Consider the following 16,126-nt stretch of genomic DNA (forward strand, 5'->3'; position numbering starts at 1 on the left):
TCCAAAATTGAACGTACACAATATTAACAATAAATGTCTTAAATAGTATAAATTATACTAGATTTATTTTTGACCGATTTTATCAATGTTATTTGTATATACATATAAAAAAATATATTAACTATGGAAAAAATGTCAATTCCGGGACCAGTCCCGGGATCCCGGGATTGTCAAATTGTAATCCCGAAATCCTGGGATCAAAATTTTGGCTCAGGATTGGATTCCCTAATGCTGGCGAATAAAGCGTGTTTATGGTTCTGTTTTTTTTTTTTTTTAATTTTCACTTTAAATATTTCTGGATAACCACGCGCGCGTATCAAACAATCACACGCGGCATGTAAGAGTCGCAGTTTCCCGACACATGACCTATGCAGAAATAAAAAAATATACGAAAAAATTAACCACCGAAATGAACGTCGCTTACTTTAGGCGGTTTATGAGGTAATTAGTGAAACGTGTTGTAGATAAAGTGTATTTCTATTAAAAGATTAAAAAAAAAAACAAGCTCCTTTCTGCGTTATCTTATTTTTATACATTTATAACACCATCATAATTCTTATACACGTGCTAGAATGTGCGTTTGTTAAATATTTGTTGCCGGAACACGTTTTTTTAAATTTAAATCGCAAAAATATTTGTAGAATTCTGTCGTAGCTAGACTATAATACGAGGGTGGGTCAATAAGTCCTTAGAAAAGCCGACAGGTGGCGCGACTAGTACTGTAAGCGGTTTGTTTTCATGCAGCGGCACTACCGATTCAGTATGCTGCGAAGTTTCAATCAGATTGGTCGGGTTGTTGTGTGTTTCTCGTACATTTTTAAAAAAATTTGCTTGTTTACTTTTAATTACGTTAAATTGAGTTTAGAGCTGTTATTAAACATTTTAATATAAAAGGGTTAACAGCAAAGGAAATAAAAAATGAGTTGGGTTTAGTTCACGGCACATCTGCTCCTTCACTTGCAACTATTTATAACTGGTTAAATGAATTTAAACGTGGTCGTACATCAACAAAGGATGAACCACGCTCAGGACGTCCTGTAGAGGTGACTACACCAGAAATGATCAATAAAATCCACGATATGGTGTTAAGTGACCGAAGATTAAAGTTGAGTGAGATAATTGAGGTTACAGGGATCTCAAAAGGTAGCGTCATTTCTATTTTACATGACAAATTGGGCATGAAAAAAATTTCTGCAAGATGGGTGCCGCGTTTGCTCACAGTCGACAATAAACGCAATAGGGTGGTGGCCTCTAAAGCCCTGTTGTCGCTCATGCAACGCAATCCGGATAAATTTTTTCGTCGCTTTGTGACTGTAGATGAAACATGGATACACCACTATACTCCCGAGACGAAAGAACAGTCAAAGCAGTGGATTGCGAAAGGCGAACCATGTCCAAAGAAGGCGAAAACCGTAAAATCAGCTGGTAAGGTTATGGCTACTGTATTTTGGGATGCACGTGGAATTATTTTCGTTGACTATTTGGAAAAAGGAAAAACAATAACAGGGGATTATTATGCATCTTTATTGGACCAGCTAAAAAACAAAATTGAAGAAAAACGGCCTCATTTAAACAGGAAAAAAATCCTCTTTCATCAGGACAATGCCCGTGTTCACACATGTTTATGATCAATGGCTAAAATTGAAGAATTGAAGTTCGAATTGGTCGACCACCCACCGTATTCGCCAGATTTAGCCCCCAGTGACTTTTTTCTTTTCCCAAACTTAAAAAAATGGCTAAGTGGACAACGTTTTTTTTTCAAATGAAGAAGTCATCGATCGGACAAATGCTTATTTTGAGGACCTTCCGAAAACTTATTTTTCTGACGGTTTAAAAAAAATTGAGAAACGTCTAACCAAGTGTATTGAGCTCCAAGGAGATTATGTTGAGAAATAAAAAAAAAATACAAAAATAAAAACTGTTTTAATGCTTTTTTCTAAGGAATTATTGACCCACCCTCGTATATTTGTAAATCGAGATGTTGTGGTTTTGGATTCTCCACATGTAGAGGATATTTCCAGGGCCATTTGATAGCACCGCATTTCGAGTGCCTTTATCCTTTAAGTAGTGGCTAGAGTAAGTGTCCATACTTCTACGCCCTGAAGATGTAGGTACGTACTAATACTACCAACATTTTGATTTATATAACGTCGTATGGTGCGTATTGGTAATTTTCAGTAAGGAATATATTATATTCGCATAATTAAATAGACTGTATTCGCAAAGTGCCGATAACATTTAAAAATATGAAATTCACACCGGAAATGGATGGTTTCACAAATGATCGACAACTACTGTCAAATGGTAGATTTTCATTATGGAAAGAAATAGTTCTCACCTGTCAAAGGATTATTGTAACACTCATAAATGAATAAGTGTATCGACGGAAAATATATTTTGCTCTTATTTGCGGTTAAACTAACTAAAGTAATATTTCAATATGACTATACTTCATAGTATTGTACATACATAGTATATTAAGATTACAGAACAGATAACAAATAGAATACCGATAGGCTATATTCAATACGCCGCACGTTGAAGTAGGGTTTTTGAATGTGTGAGTGTCCTACGAAAATGAAGCACGCATTATGCATGTGCAATAGTGTGTGTAATACACCAACATTAAATGAGCGTAAATACATAAACCGAGAACAGTTTTCAGTATTGGACGTACAACGTATTCTTGACACATGTCTAAGTTTAACCCGGATTCTTCCTTACTCGAGACGGTTACCTGCTATCGCCTTACCCGTTGGGTATTTCAGTTCCCATTATTTCTGAGTTCCCTGATTAAGATATAATAGTCTATGAACAAACTCGTTCAAGAAAAAAATATCAATTTGATGAAAGGTTGTAATTATTATACATATATAAATATAGATATAGCGCATAAATGATATATTGTATATTTTCAAAAATATAATTTATTATCTATCCATATTCTCTTATATCCTATTTTATTGATATGGGGCTATTATAACGACAATTTCTAAAGTAATATACTTTATTTGACAGATCTGAAACATGACGTCTCGCGCAATAACGTGACCATAGCCGACCATAGTCACCAAAAATTAAGGATTGTTTTGCTTGATGAAATATTGTTTTGCTTTGTGAATTTCCTCCTTTTTATATTGTCAAAACTAAGTTTACTTAAGTATATTTTTAAAATTTGGTTGGTTACTTTTATTTGGTATTATTTAGTTTATTTGAGAATTTTGACTAACGCGATGTGCGATTAATTCCCACCAATTTTCAATTATTAATGAAATTTATGTTTTGGAATGTACGATTTGTTAAATATTATCTATATAAAAAAATAGTTCTGAAGAGTGAACAGGGTTGATGAAAGTAATATTCACTTAAAAGAGAAATATGATAGGTATCTACTACCTATGTGGAAATGATATATTTAGTAAATTGGCTATACCTACTACAAACTGGTGTGATCCTGACTTTGTACAAGAAATGTTTTTTCGTCATTCGCTCAACCTATTTGATACATATTCTGATTTCAAACACATATTGTTAAAAACAGTATCATGTAGGTACCTAGTTCCATAGTTAATCTTGTATAATAAAGACAATTTGAATTTTCAGGTCCATATTTACAACGATAATGTGTATTTTATATACGCCCATCGTAGCGCAAATGTGGATACGTAGTCCCAAGCCGTATATCAGAATCCGTCAGTGGGGCTTGTAATTTTCTCCGTAATGACAGACATTGATCTAAAAAGTCTATTAAGACACTTCTCATATAGTTGCGGTGACCATCCTTCATATATTTAAGATCACAGTTCTTTATTTGAGTATGGTGTTTTATTTTATTCTGTTAAGTATTTTATTTTTTGACAAAAACATCCGGCAAACCTTAGCCCGGCCTCATATTAAAAATCGCCTCGACTGGAATATAGTCAAAAATCAAAACTGGGCGCAACGCTGCAACTTTCTTCCGTGCGCATGGCGAGGCCATGCTGGGATACTGACGTCACATGACTAGCCAAAACAAATAAAAAGCACCTCTTGCAGATGTGATGATGCGAGATTTTTGATTTATTCTTTAAACTCAGTCAAAGCTCACTTTGAGCGTAGCAACCTTAGTCCTGGGTATCTTCTCCTAGGGCAGGGGTCGGCAAACTCTTAGACTAAAAGAGCCAAATATGAGTATCAGAACGGTTAAATTTTTTTTCGAGAGCCATACATATATTTTTATAAATACGATTTATTTCGATGAATGTTATTGTTTATTTATCAAGCGAAGAAGATTTTGCGAATAAAACTAACGCAAATATAAGTTTTTTTATTGTTGAAATTATAAATATAATTTTTACAGAAAATGAGGTACATACAATTTTCACGCATTCCTTAAAACTAATGTGAACAATGACCTTCCTTGCATTTCTTTGGAGAGGGTCTGTATGTTTGGTATGTAACGTCTTGAAGTTTTCAATTTTAGGCGCGACTCCAAATTTGGACTTATTTGGATTCTCTAAATGCTATTTATAATATTCATGTTTGAAAATGATTGTTCACGTACATATTGTGTAGACTCGAACATGAGTTCGGAAAGCTATACCATGTATTAAAAATCGAAGTATCTACCTTATTATGTAGATCTTTTAGAGCGCTCCGCTGTGTTGTGAAATTTAATTGCATTTTCTCTCTCCAAATCCTCAATTTTGGTGGCAAGACCTACAAATTTGGAGCTATATAACTTTTTACTTTCTTGTTAAATTCACCAAAAAAAAATCTATTTCAAAAGTGCTCGTGTCGATATGAAATGGAGAAAAATTTAATTTGTCGACTTTTGCAATGGGCGGATTTAAAACGACAACAATCATACCATTTTTGTAAAAAATGTGAATTGGGAATTTGGCAAAGAGCCGCACGCCAATACCCAAAGAGCCGCATGTGGCTCGCGAGCCGCGGTTTGCCGACCCCTGTCCTAGGGCATTCCCGGCCTAAAACTGAACTAGATGCTTCACATCGCCAATGTAGGGCCACGTGATACGCTTGATTAAGTCCGAGTGTGGTGCGTGGCGGGTTTTGGTTTGGAGGGATTAACTTCAATATTCCTGCGTCCCATGTCGAGTAAAATTTGTTGCTTGCGACACCAGCTGTTTAAAAAAAATCTAAAATGTCGCAGAGGGACTTATCTACATGTCAATGAGTTTAGATATGCGACCCGGCTTAGCGCAGAGGTGCATAAAAAAGAAAACAGGTCTTCGGTTTCGGATGGAAACATTTTTTCAACGAAAACTTACACCTCGGCTCCCGACGGATTTGTTTTTCATTTTCGACATAAAATTCATAACGTAATTAAATATGCCGCAGTCAATGCGTTAATTTTTTGCAGAAATAGGTAGGTACCTAGTACCTTTACCTTATCCTTTATTTTAAAGGACAATTTTACTTTAGTTCAATAAATCAGAAATAATCAAAAAACTTATTAATATATCCCTTATTCCCATACAAATATGGTCACTGTACTTATACTGGAAAGCTTACGCATGTATAATTATACTTCTGCCAAAGAGAAAGTCGTGATTCATTCGATTCGGGAAGAGATTATTATATAAGTGTGTGTGAAAAACAATTTTCTCTATTCTCTTTGAAAACCCATATTAATTGCAATTTGTTTCGTCGGCTATAAAACACAAAATTTAATTAGTCCGGCATTGCCTTTCCGATCTTTGGCCAAACGGAAAACCTTTTAATTGTGGCTCACTTTGGAATTCTTGTGTTTTTCATAGTGACAGGTAAACCCGTTCGGCTCGACGTTGAGTTGGGTTCGGGATTAAATCAAACTTTCCACGGCGGCGCCCCACCTCTTCAATTGGCAACGCTGCACACCCGAATAGACACCGCGATAACAAATCCGTACACATAAATAAACTTCCGCTAAAAGGTATTATGCCAATTTTTCCTTGTTTCCCTTTCCTCCGTATACCTGCGCGCCATAGAGTAAAGAATTTATCGTTTTCACGAATGAACCGCTATTCGAAATATCAACAGGATACATCCATTTTTTAAGGGCCCGCTTAAAACATTTTTAATATTTTTTCGATAACAGTTGGTGCCAATGACTATTTAACGTTAATTTATTAATACACCTTCGGTTAGGGGTCGAATTTTGGAAGAAGGAAAGTTTACTTTTTTAATTAACCGGTGTATGTGGATCCTACAGTTATTCTTCTTCCCACTCTCTGAAAAGGGTCGACTGACTGGATACCATAGGGCCACGTTACTTATAAATAGATAATGTTACATTATGGTTTTGTAATGTAACATTACATCCACGGTGGCCGCGCAGCTTAAGCGTTTGACTATAAAGCCGTGGGTCCCAGGTTCGAATCCTGGGTCTGGCAAGTACACATATTGTTTTTGAATTTGTGTGTGTCAGTGTATGGACCTAATAGGTTGAGCAAGTGGCTGACATCCATTTCTCGTAAAATACAAAATCTGTCAATACAAACCTCCACTCAGTGGAGGCCCATAATATATGATCCTACCAGGATCGGACATGGTCGAAACAAAAATGTAACATTATTCATTGATAATTTTAGCAATGAATAGGTATTACATTTTCAAATCTTGAGAATGTTCAATTATTCGTTAAATAAAAAATAATTTATTAAATTATTAGCAAGTGCAAGTACGCTTTAACTGACATTTAGAGATATTCCGGCTAGTAATTAAAGGTAAACTATTATTGGTACCTTGATTTAAACCACAAAATCCGATTGCCAAAATTAAGGGAATTTGAATGGTTCCATGAAAAAACAGAACATGACAAAACAGAAAATGACAAAAGTTCAGGAAAAATATAATTTTAATATTGAAATTGTCCTATCTCTATTATGTTGATAGATTTTTAATAGCACAGATTTTCAATACGACATAATAAATCAAATTATATATCTAATTTCTGCATTCCTAATCGCTAGAAAGCCTCAAATTAACGGGACTTAAATCGGTGTTGCCGGCAAGCTTAGGATGTCTCATCTTAATCAATATAATTTATGTTCAAAATGATTGGGTGACTAAGCATAACGAAATAATGACCTAACCTAGCCTAAATAGATTCCACAAAAATTAATGTTTCATTTTTCCCCTGGCTGTTCGGTTTTAATACTACTAATAGTTAATTTCGTCATGATTATATAGGGGGCACGTGGCTCAATTGTTAGCACACTGGAGCGAATCTAGTGTCAGAATGAAAAACCACACGTGAGTTCCTAAAACACCTTCTTCTTATTTCTACAGAGATTCCCCTATATACATATATACTCTAACAACATCTTCTTGGTTACGTGTTAAAACTGTGAACCAACAAGCTCCTCCCATATAGTCGACGACAGCGCCTTCCGGCTTGTGCCTAATTCTTCTTGTTGGACAGTAGGTTCTCGCATGTTACGTAACGCAAACATCGAAAACGCTCAATGAGCGAAAAAACGAGACGGTGTTGAGTGACCAAACACCGAAATCATTCACTTGCGATGATTCTGAAGAAATTGTCGGGAAATCGAAATTATGATGTTTGGACGTCAGAATTAAATGTTCAAGAGTAACATCCCTGAAGTGTAAAGCGTTACACCAATGTGTTCTTCCAGTACTGATATATGAGTGCGAAACCTAAATAAATACATAGTGGGTAAAAAAAAGCACGTGTGATCGAAAGAAAGATTAGGAACCGAAAAGAGTAGAGACATCAAGGAGAGGCCTTCATCTAGCAATGGATGAGTTTATGATGTGATGACACTGAGAAAAATAATTTGAGTTGCCGAACCAAATACTCACCGCGTCAATTATTTTCAGATTTGATAGCCGTCTCATTTCGCTGGATTTTCGATTGTGATCGTTTTTTTAGAGATATCGATAGTAAAGTGTTACTGTGGAGCGCGTGGGCGATCTTGGCGCCCGCCCGGCCCTGTCCTCCGCCTCTCCGACCGCCGTTAATGGCCTATCAAAGTGATCGACAATATTATATTCTTTCTCTTGGGCGTCTGCGTTGATTTACGGAATGCGCGTGCACTTAACGGGATTTTCATATTCTTATTCCTCATTGTGTGCTAAGGATTCCATGGATGGCAAAGAGGATGAATTATCTTTGCTCGTAAAGATATACGCGTTGTTCGGATAAATATGTCTATATAGAGTTCTGCAGTTCTTTGACCAGAAGGCAAAACAATAATTTGAAAGGCTCTTTGTCGGCGGAATTATCGATGATCGACACGTAAGAAGGAGGCAGTCTTCACGTGAAGAGCTCTATTAAGAAGGCCTATCAATACTGTATTGCTTTGAATGCATTTTGCATTTACCCAAACTCAGTGGCGAAGGTTGGAGGTAGGCTATGGATATCCGACAAAAGTGGTACACACTGAACTTTGTCAGTCATACTTACTTGCGACGCCCGCTTACATGTGAATTGTACGTATTGAATTTTGCCGTAGCACAGTTCACCGTGAGATGTCTTACCGAAAAAGATGGCCGTATATCATTGAGATAAAATAATTACAAGATAAAAAGAACTTTTTATGTAAGTACAACGTTTTTAAATTTTCTGTTCAATTATTATGCTCAATATGCTCAAACTTGTTCTTGATATGAAGTAAATAAAAAACAAACAAACAAATATAGACTGAAATGTCATTTTGACATTTCATTTTGATTTCCATAGTAACGCACGTATATATTAATAATTTAGTTGCTAGGACCACTCCCTTAGCAACCAATAATAGTCTTTTACCTTTTACGGATTTTTCTGAAATAACTTTCCATACAAAACAGAATTAACTGAAAATGAATTCAATTCTGCTTAGAGATGGCTAAAAGTATTAAAAGAAGGCATTGGCATCGTGTTCTGATATATTCTAAAAGTGTCAAATTTCTAGCTAGTCGGGAAGTTAGTTTAAAATCGATTGCAAAATTTGTACTGGACAAACAACCACCGGACAGACGAGAATACGAGCTAATAAAAACGTTGTAAAATAAGGATTGTTCGTGTGGCATTGCAGACAGTAATGTTACATTTTTATTAGATTCAGAACATTTATTTGATATTTGATAAACACGACGTGATACAGAGTTTACTTGAGCACCTACCAGAATTTTATATACACAAGTAGGTATATATTACAATATGATTGTATTTCTAATTTACATAAGTAACTATATTTTCCTGTCTTTCTCTTATATTCAGGTGGTTTTTATCATGTGTTTTTCAATAATTATATTTTAATATTATACGGTCATCTATTTTCAATACTTAAAACATCTCACGGTAAACTGTCATACGGCCTACTGTATACGTCCATTTTTTTTTGGGCACGTGACAAATTATGTGTACCTACATAATCACTTAAAAATCCATGTTAAAAAATAGTTTATTAATAAGATTATAGGTATAAATGTATTTATCTAGCTGAAGTAAGTGGCTTTTCACGAGGGCACTTAATCGACATCCATTTTTATTACTACGTTTTTCTTAGCTCGTATTCTTATTTGTCCGGTGGTTCTTCGTCCGGTGCAAATCTTGCAATCGATTTTTAACTAACTTCCCGACTAGCTAGACATTTGACACTTTTATAATATATCAGAACACGATGCCAATGCATTTTTTTAAAATACTTTTAGCCATCTTTAAGTATAATTGAATTAATTTTCAGTTAATTCTGTTTTCTATGAAAAGTTATTTCGTCACCATTATTGGTTTGCTAGCTGGGGTCTAGCAACTAAATTATTAATATATACGTGCGTTACTATGGAAATCAATATGACATGTCAAAATGACATTTCAGTATTATTTCTATCAAGTACAATTTTTTTTGATCGTTTACGCTAGTCAAGTCATGTTTATATGATTCAACAGAAAATTTAAAAACGTTGCATATAAAAAGTTCTTTTTATCTTGTAATTATTCTTATTTAACAAGACAATAATAATTACATTTTTCAAATCAAAATGACCGTATTTAGGCATACAGTATGTCAAAATGAATGACAGAAGTAAAAGTCAAACAAAAGAACACCAAATTTAAATTCAATCCATAATAATAATATGCAAACTTTATTATAGTTTCTGGTAAAAATTCATAATCGGAAGGAACATACAAACATAGATATTTTATATACTTATATGTATATTAGAATTTATGATTATGTTAAAATAGAAAGTGTCGTAGGAAGTATTTGAAATATGATAAAGTTTTAGCAATATTTGGGCGATACGACATTCTTGGCAAAACCGCACATAATTGTATTGTTATTCCCGATAATTAACCCTTGTTTATTTGAGGCGAGAGTGGGATTCGGTATTCGTTAGTGAGGGCATTGACGGGTCGTCGGGAAAGGAAAACGGAGGTACGAACGCCTACCTTGTTATTTCCAACACGTCCTCCTTTCTGTGTTCCTTAATTAATGATCTTGTCAGCCTGTACTCAGATGTCAATTATTTTCGGATTTAATCTAATCTATTGCAGGAAGCTCGCGTCGTAATCCACGATATCGTTACGCCGCGGGAAACTGATTGATTAAACGTAGACACTAGAATCGATCATAATATCTACATTCATGACTTTCGACTAAGTCAGTGAATTGACCTAGGCACGAAATACATTTCTTTCAATTTTAATTTATGGATATTTGACAAAACATTACTATTGTAATCGTATTATATGTAAGTTTTGTTTTATGCCTACTATTTTGAAGAGGTTATAGACTAGAGACTAATAATTATCTACCTAAGAATTGCGTAAAAACCTGTATTTTATATTGATTATTTTTTAAAAGCACAATTTTAAAATCCTCAGAGTAAGAAGGTACCTACCCATTAATTTGAATGCTCTCACTTTTCTACATCTCGTTAATATTATTATACACCAAATGTCATGCAAATCAATAGCCCCAATATCTATTTAATTGATTCATTTCTCTTAATTCCATAATGGCCAAGCGGTAACCTGTCGGCTTATAATATTGTGGGTCTCGGGTTTGTATCCCGGTTCTGGCAAAAAAAACATGCTATTTTTTTAATATGTATTTGGACCCAATAGGTTGAACAAGTGACTATTATCCATTTCTCGTAAAAACAAAAATCTGTTAAGAGCCTACTTCAGTGAAACGGTAGATAATTTTCAAAAGTAGGTGCGACGAAATTTCTCAATCATCGCCTGGACTCGCCAATCGGAGACCGATAGTCGAAGTGTGCGCACGTCAATTTGTTTTGTCATGACGTCGGATGAAAATATTCTTAAATCGTGTAAAGATGACTAAAAAACTTTACGTATGTACTTAAAAAAGAAAACATGTCAGTGAATATACTATTATTATTAGTAATATAACAATAAACATATCATTAAATGGACGCATCACGCATGTTGGATTTTTATGACAAATTATATTTCGTTCTGCACGCGTCATTTGCACAATCCGCGCATCGCCTAGCCACGATCTTTTTAGACCATGCCTCAACTGAAGTATAGCCTTAATGCAACCTCGACTCTGTGGAGGTCCATTATATGATCGAGCGAATGGATAATAATATGATCGAACATAGTAAAAAAAATGCACAATATGGAGGGCTTTGTTACAGACCCTGTTAAATATTTTATTTCAAAGATGGTCTTCAGTAGAAGCTTTTGATGGAAGATAATAATTCTACAGTCATCAATAAATTGAAATTACTTTACTGGAGCAATTTACTTCCTCAGTTTTTGGCGGGAGCCTTGTCAGCACGGGGCCCTGCCTGTAAATTTGCCCTGTTCCGGCTTGCGTTATATTGCCATATTAAGTCGTCAAACCAAGTTCTGACACCTACAATTAAAATACTTGTTATAAAACTACGCGATACAATCACGCATAACTTAAAATTCCTGTGATATTTTTCTAAACAGCGTTATGTCATACATAATACTTGATCAGTCTGATATACAAATTTATCAAGCCTAAGATTTAAAAAAAAATCAAAAAGTTCTATTGCGAACAAACTTTTACAGTGTAAGTAAATTCTATTAATATAAGCCAGGCATATCCAATTTTAACTAGGCTGTGATCATCCAGTATCAAAATAGGCTGTTATCTACTACGCTCTCTCATCGTTATTCATCATCATCAGCCTGAATCTATCCACTGCTGGATGAAGGCCTCTTCAAGTTGCTTCCACTTCTCTCGGTCCTGTGCATTGCGTTGCCACGTACTTCCGCAGAACTTTATCATTTCATCGATCCAGCGGCCTCTAGGTCTACCTTGTGGACGTTTTGTACTTCTTGGATACCACTGGATGACTAGATTTGTCCAACGATTGTCTCTTCTTCGAGCTATGTGTCCAGCCCATCTCCATTTAAGGCTTTTAATAAACTCTATTACATCGCAAACCCTTGTCTGCTTCCTTATCCACTCATTCCTCTTTTTGTCCTTTCGCGTTATGCCCAGCATGCACCTCTCCATACCACGTTGTGCTACTCTAAGTTTCTGGATCTCTCTTTTACTTAGGGTCCATGTTTCACACGCATATGTCATCACGGGAAGCACACACTGGTTGAACACTTTGCGCTTTAGGCACAGTGGAAGGTCACTTTTGAAGACATTATTCAGGCGGCCAAAAGCACTCCAGCCTAGCTTTACTCTGCGAACAATTTCATCAAATATACATCCATCTATAGATACTTGTTGTCCCAGATAGATGTAGCTTTTCACCTGTTCGAGCTGAGTGCCATTGATGAGGATCTCTTTTTGGCCTGCAAAGCAGTTGAACATGACTTTCGTCTTTGTTACATTTATTTTCAAACCTACTTTGTTGCTTACTTCAGCGAGTTCCTGCATTCTGCTTTGGAGGTCTTCTGAGTCTTGCGAGAAAATTACTATGTCATCGGCAAAGCGCAGATGACTCAGGTATTCTCCATTTATGGGGATCCCTTTGTCATTCCAGTCAAGTTGCCTGAATAAGTCTTCAAGGGTAGCTGTAAATAGTTTAGGTGAGATTGTATCACCTTGTCGGACTCCTTTGCTGATAGGAAATCTGCGCGATGGTTTATGGAGATTTACAGATGCTGTTGCGCTACTGTATATATTATTGAAAATATTTATATAGCGTCCAGGGATTCCTTGTTTTCTGAGTGCGTCGAGTATTGAACATTTCTTTATCGAATCAAACGCCTTCTCATAGTCTATAAAACCCATGCATAGTGGCAGTTTGTATTCCTGGTACCGCTCTATGATTTCTCTGACGACTTGGATATGGTCCATAGTGCTGTATCCTCCTCTAAATCCGGCTTGTTCTCTCGGTTGGTTCTCGTCTAGTACATTTTGCAGACGGTTTGAGAGAATTTTTGTGAACGTCTTGTAGAGAATAGGGAGTAGACTTATTGGACGATAATTTGCTAGGTCTTCTCTGTCACCTTTTTTGTGAAGAATGACAATGCTGGCATTTTTCCATACCTCTGGGACATCCTCTTTGCATATGCAGGCTGTGAACAATTGTGCAAGTACTTCATTTGCATCCTTTCCTGCTTTTTTGAGGATATCTATCGTTAAACCGTCTTCCCCGGGGGCTTTCCCACTTTTCATGTAATTTAAAGCATAGGTTACTTCCCAGGATGTAATTTCGGGAGTATGGTCTTCCGAATTTCCATTTCTCTGAAGATCTAAGTCTATAGTCGTATTGTCAGTGTCATCACTGTAGAGATCGCTGTAGAACTCTTCAACTCGGCTTAACAAGTGTTCCCAATTTCTGACGATAGAACCATCTTTTGCTTTTAGTGCTGTGATTTGACGTTTTCCTATCGACAAGCATTGCTTGTTTTTGTTTAAACTTCTGCCTGCTTTCACAATTGCTTGTATGAGGTTTACATTGAATTTACGAAGGTCTTCTCTAATCTTCCTTCGGAGGGTTTTGCAAAGTGATGAAAACTCCATATCGTTTTGCGCCTGTCTATCGCTCTTGGTTTTCCTTCTCTGCTCCATAAGATTCAATGTTGTCTTCGAAAGCTTGGTGGAAGGTGTAACTTCTGAGCTTTTTACGCCTGTTTTTTCTGCACATTGTAGAATAATATTCGTTATATCCTCCGCGTTGGATAGGGAAACGGTTTCGTTCTCATCTAAGAAAGCCGATAGTGCATTTTTGAGTTCATTTTGGAATTCAGTATTGTTCTGCAGGTATACGCGAGCATTTGACTTCTTCTGCAGTTTGGATCTTTCTGATTTGACGTTCAATCTTATCTTACATCTCACCATCCGGTGATCACTGCCGGTGTTAAACTGATTGATCACCTTACAGTTTAAAAATGTATATTTTCTGTCAGTGAGGATGTAATCGATTTCGCTGGTCCTTCCTGTCGGGCTTCTCCACGTCCATTTACGTGTAGGTTTATGTTGAAAAAAGGAATTCATGATGTGAAGATTGTTGGTTTCAGCAAACTCCACAAGCATGTCCCCTCTACCATCCCTTGAGCCATGTCCGAAATGTCCGACCGCTACGTCATCTCTTTGGTATGATCCAATACGTGCATTGAAATCTCCTATTATGATGTTGAAGTGGCATTTACTTTTATTTTTCAAGGATGTTAGTTCCTCGTAAAACTCTTCCACTTTTTCATCAGGATAGCTCTGTGTCGGAGCATATACTTGCAAAATCTGAATGCGGTACCTAGCATTGATTTTAAGTATCGCGCTTGCGACCCTGTCAGAAATGCAGTTGAACTCGACTATGCGGTCCCTCCAGGCTTTGTTGACAACAAATCCAACACCGCTCGTGCGTCCTTCATCGGTTCCTTTGGAGTACAGCACATGTCCGCTTTGTAAAGTAATAATACTCTCACCTTTACGCCTTACTTCGCTGAGTCCGACAACATCCCAGTGGATATTCCGGAGCTCTTCTTGAAACTCTACAAGTTTGGCATCGCTGGACAATGTTCTTGCGTTATATGTAGCAATGGTCATCTGTTGGCAGCCTTTTCCGGGTCTCCGGGGATTGTTAGCACCCTCTGCCTTCCTTCGCTGATCGCTGCCGTGATCAGTATCAGGTTGGCCTCCGGAGAATGAGGGCCGGGTTTTAGAAGTTTTTGTTTTCATATGAAGGTTTTGGACATAACACACCACGCTGTCCAGACGGGTTGGTGTGTGGTTTTTCTGTCTGGGTGATCCTTCCCGTAGCCAAAGGTCTCTCGTTTTAAGGCGCCAGAGTTTCGCCTTGCACCCTTCTCTATTAGCTACAGATATTATGTTGCGTTATACAGCACATTATCTGCATTGCCCGGGGGACGCCACGCGGAGGCTAGAGATAGGATTTGCTGATTTTCTTGGACAGTGGCGTCTCAACATTTTTTAGAAGTATACCTATTGGCATCGGTATACATCATTGAGGCCATAGTCAGCCTTTGCCCATCGTTATTATTCACCTTAAAATATATTTGGCAGAAGACACACACACAACAACATTACCTGTTTTACACCATCACAAAAATACACAATTTCCCATTAATCGTTAAAATGATAAGTTTTGATCTTCTTTCAGGCATTCATTGCACTCATCATCTAACTAATCTTCCACTGTGCAAAGAGTCTACTGAATGACGGTAATAGAGAACTACCCCTCAATTCAAAGCACGTCTTCTCTTTATCCTACTACTGCGGAAGGCCGTGAGTGATGTAATACGAATGAATTGATACGACGAAGTCACACGAGCTTCGTGATTAATTTGAAAAAAAAATGTCGTTTAATGAAATTAGGAATGGTTAATGCTCCCCCTTTTAAAAAGTTAATGAAATCATAATATAATATTTTGACACGTGAATGTATACATTTTTTTTACATTTTCACAACTCAATTCCCACGTGATTACGAAAATCCATCACGCGATGGACGGGTTGGACGTGCCCGAAATAAGCGGTGTTGCCAACTGCCATTGACCAAAATATGCCAGATAGAGTAAGAAAAGTAGTTAGTTGGTAGAAAATAACGCTGGATTTTATTGTATTAAAAAAATGGTCTTGATACTTGCATATCAAATAAGGAAGTCACAATATTGCGAGAATAAAATATATTGAGGACGGATTTAATTGTATCGCAACTAATAATTAATACAAAAGTCATTCAACCAAAAATTAATCAGCTAGGTAATAAA

General features: G+C 36.5%; 1 protein-coding gene across 1 annotated transcript in view; it reads left to right on the forward strand.

Annotated features, from left to right (window-relative positions):
- The window catches only part of Syn1 (Syntrophin-like 1), a 266,471-nt gene that overhangs the window by 52,404 nt on the left and 197,941 nt on the right, over positions 1-16,126 (forward strand). The gene's annotated exons all lie outside the window — the stretch shown is intronic.

This window comes from Rhyacophila brunnea, unplaced genomic scaffold, assembly GCF_057557595.1.
Source record: "Rhyacophila brunnea isolate RB1 unplaced genomic scaffold, BYU_Rbru_1.0 scaffold_11, whole genome shotgun sequence".
NCBI classification, from domain to species: domain Eukaryota; kingdom Metazoa; phylum Arthropoda; class Insecta; order Trichoptera; family Rhyacophilidae; genus Rhyacophila; species Rhyacophila brunnea.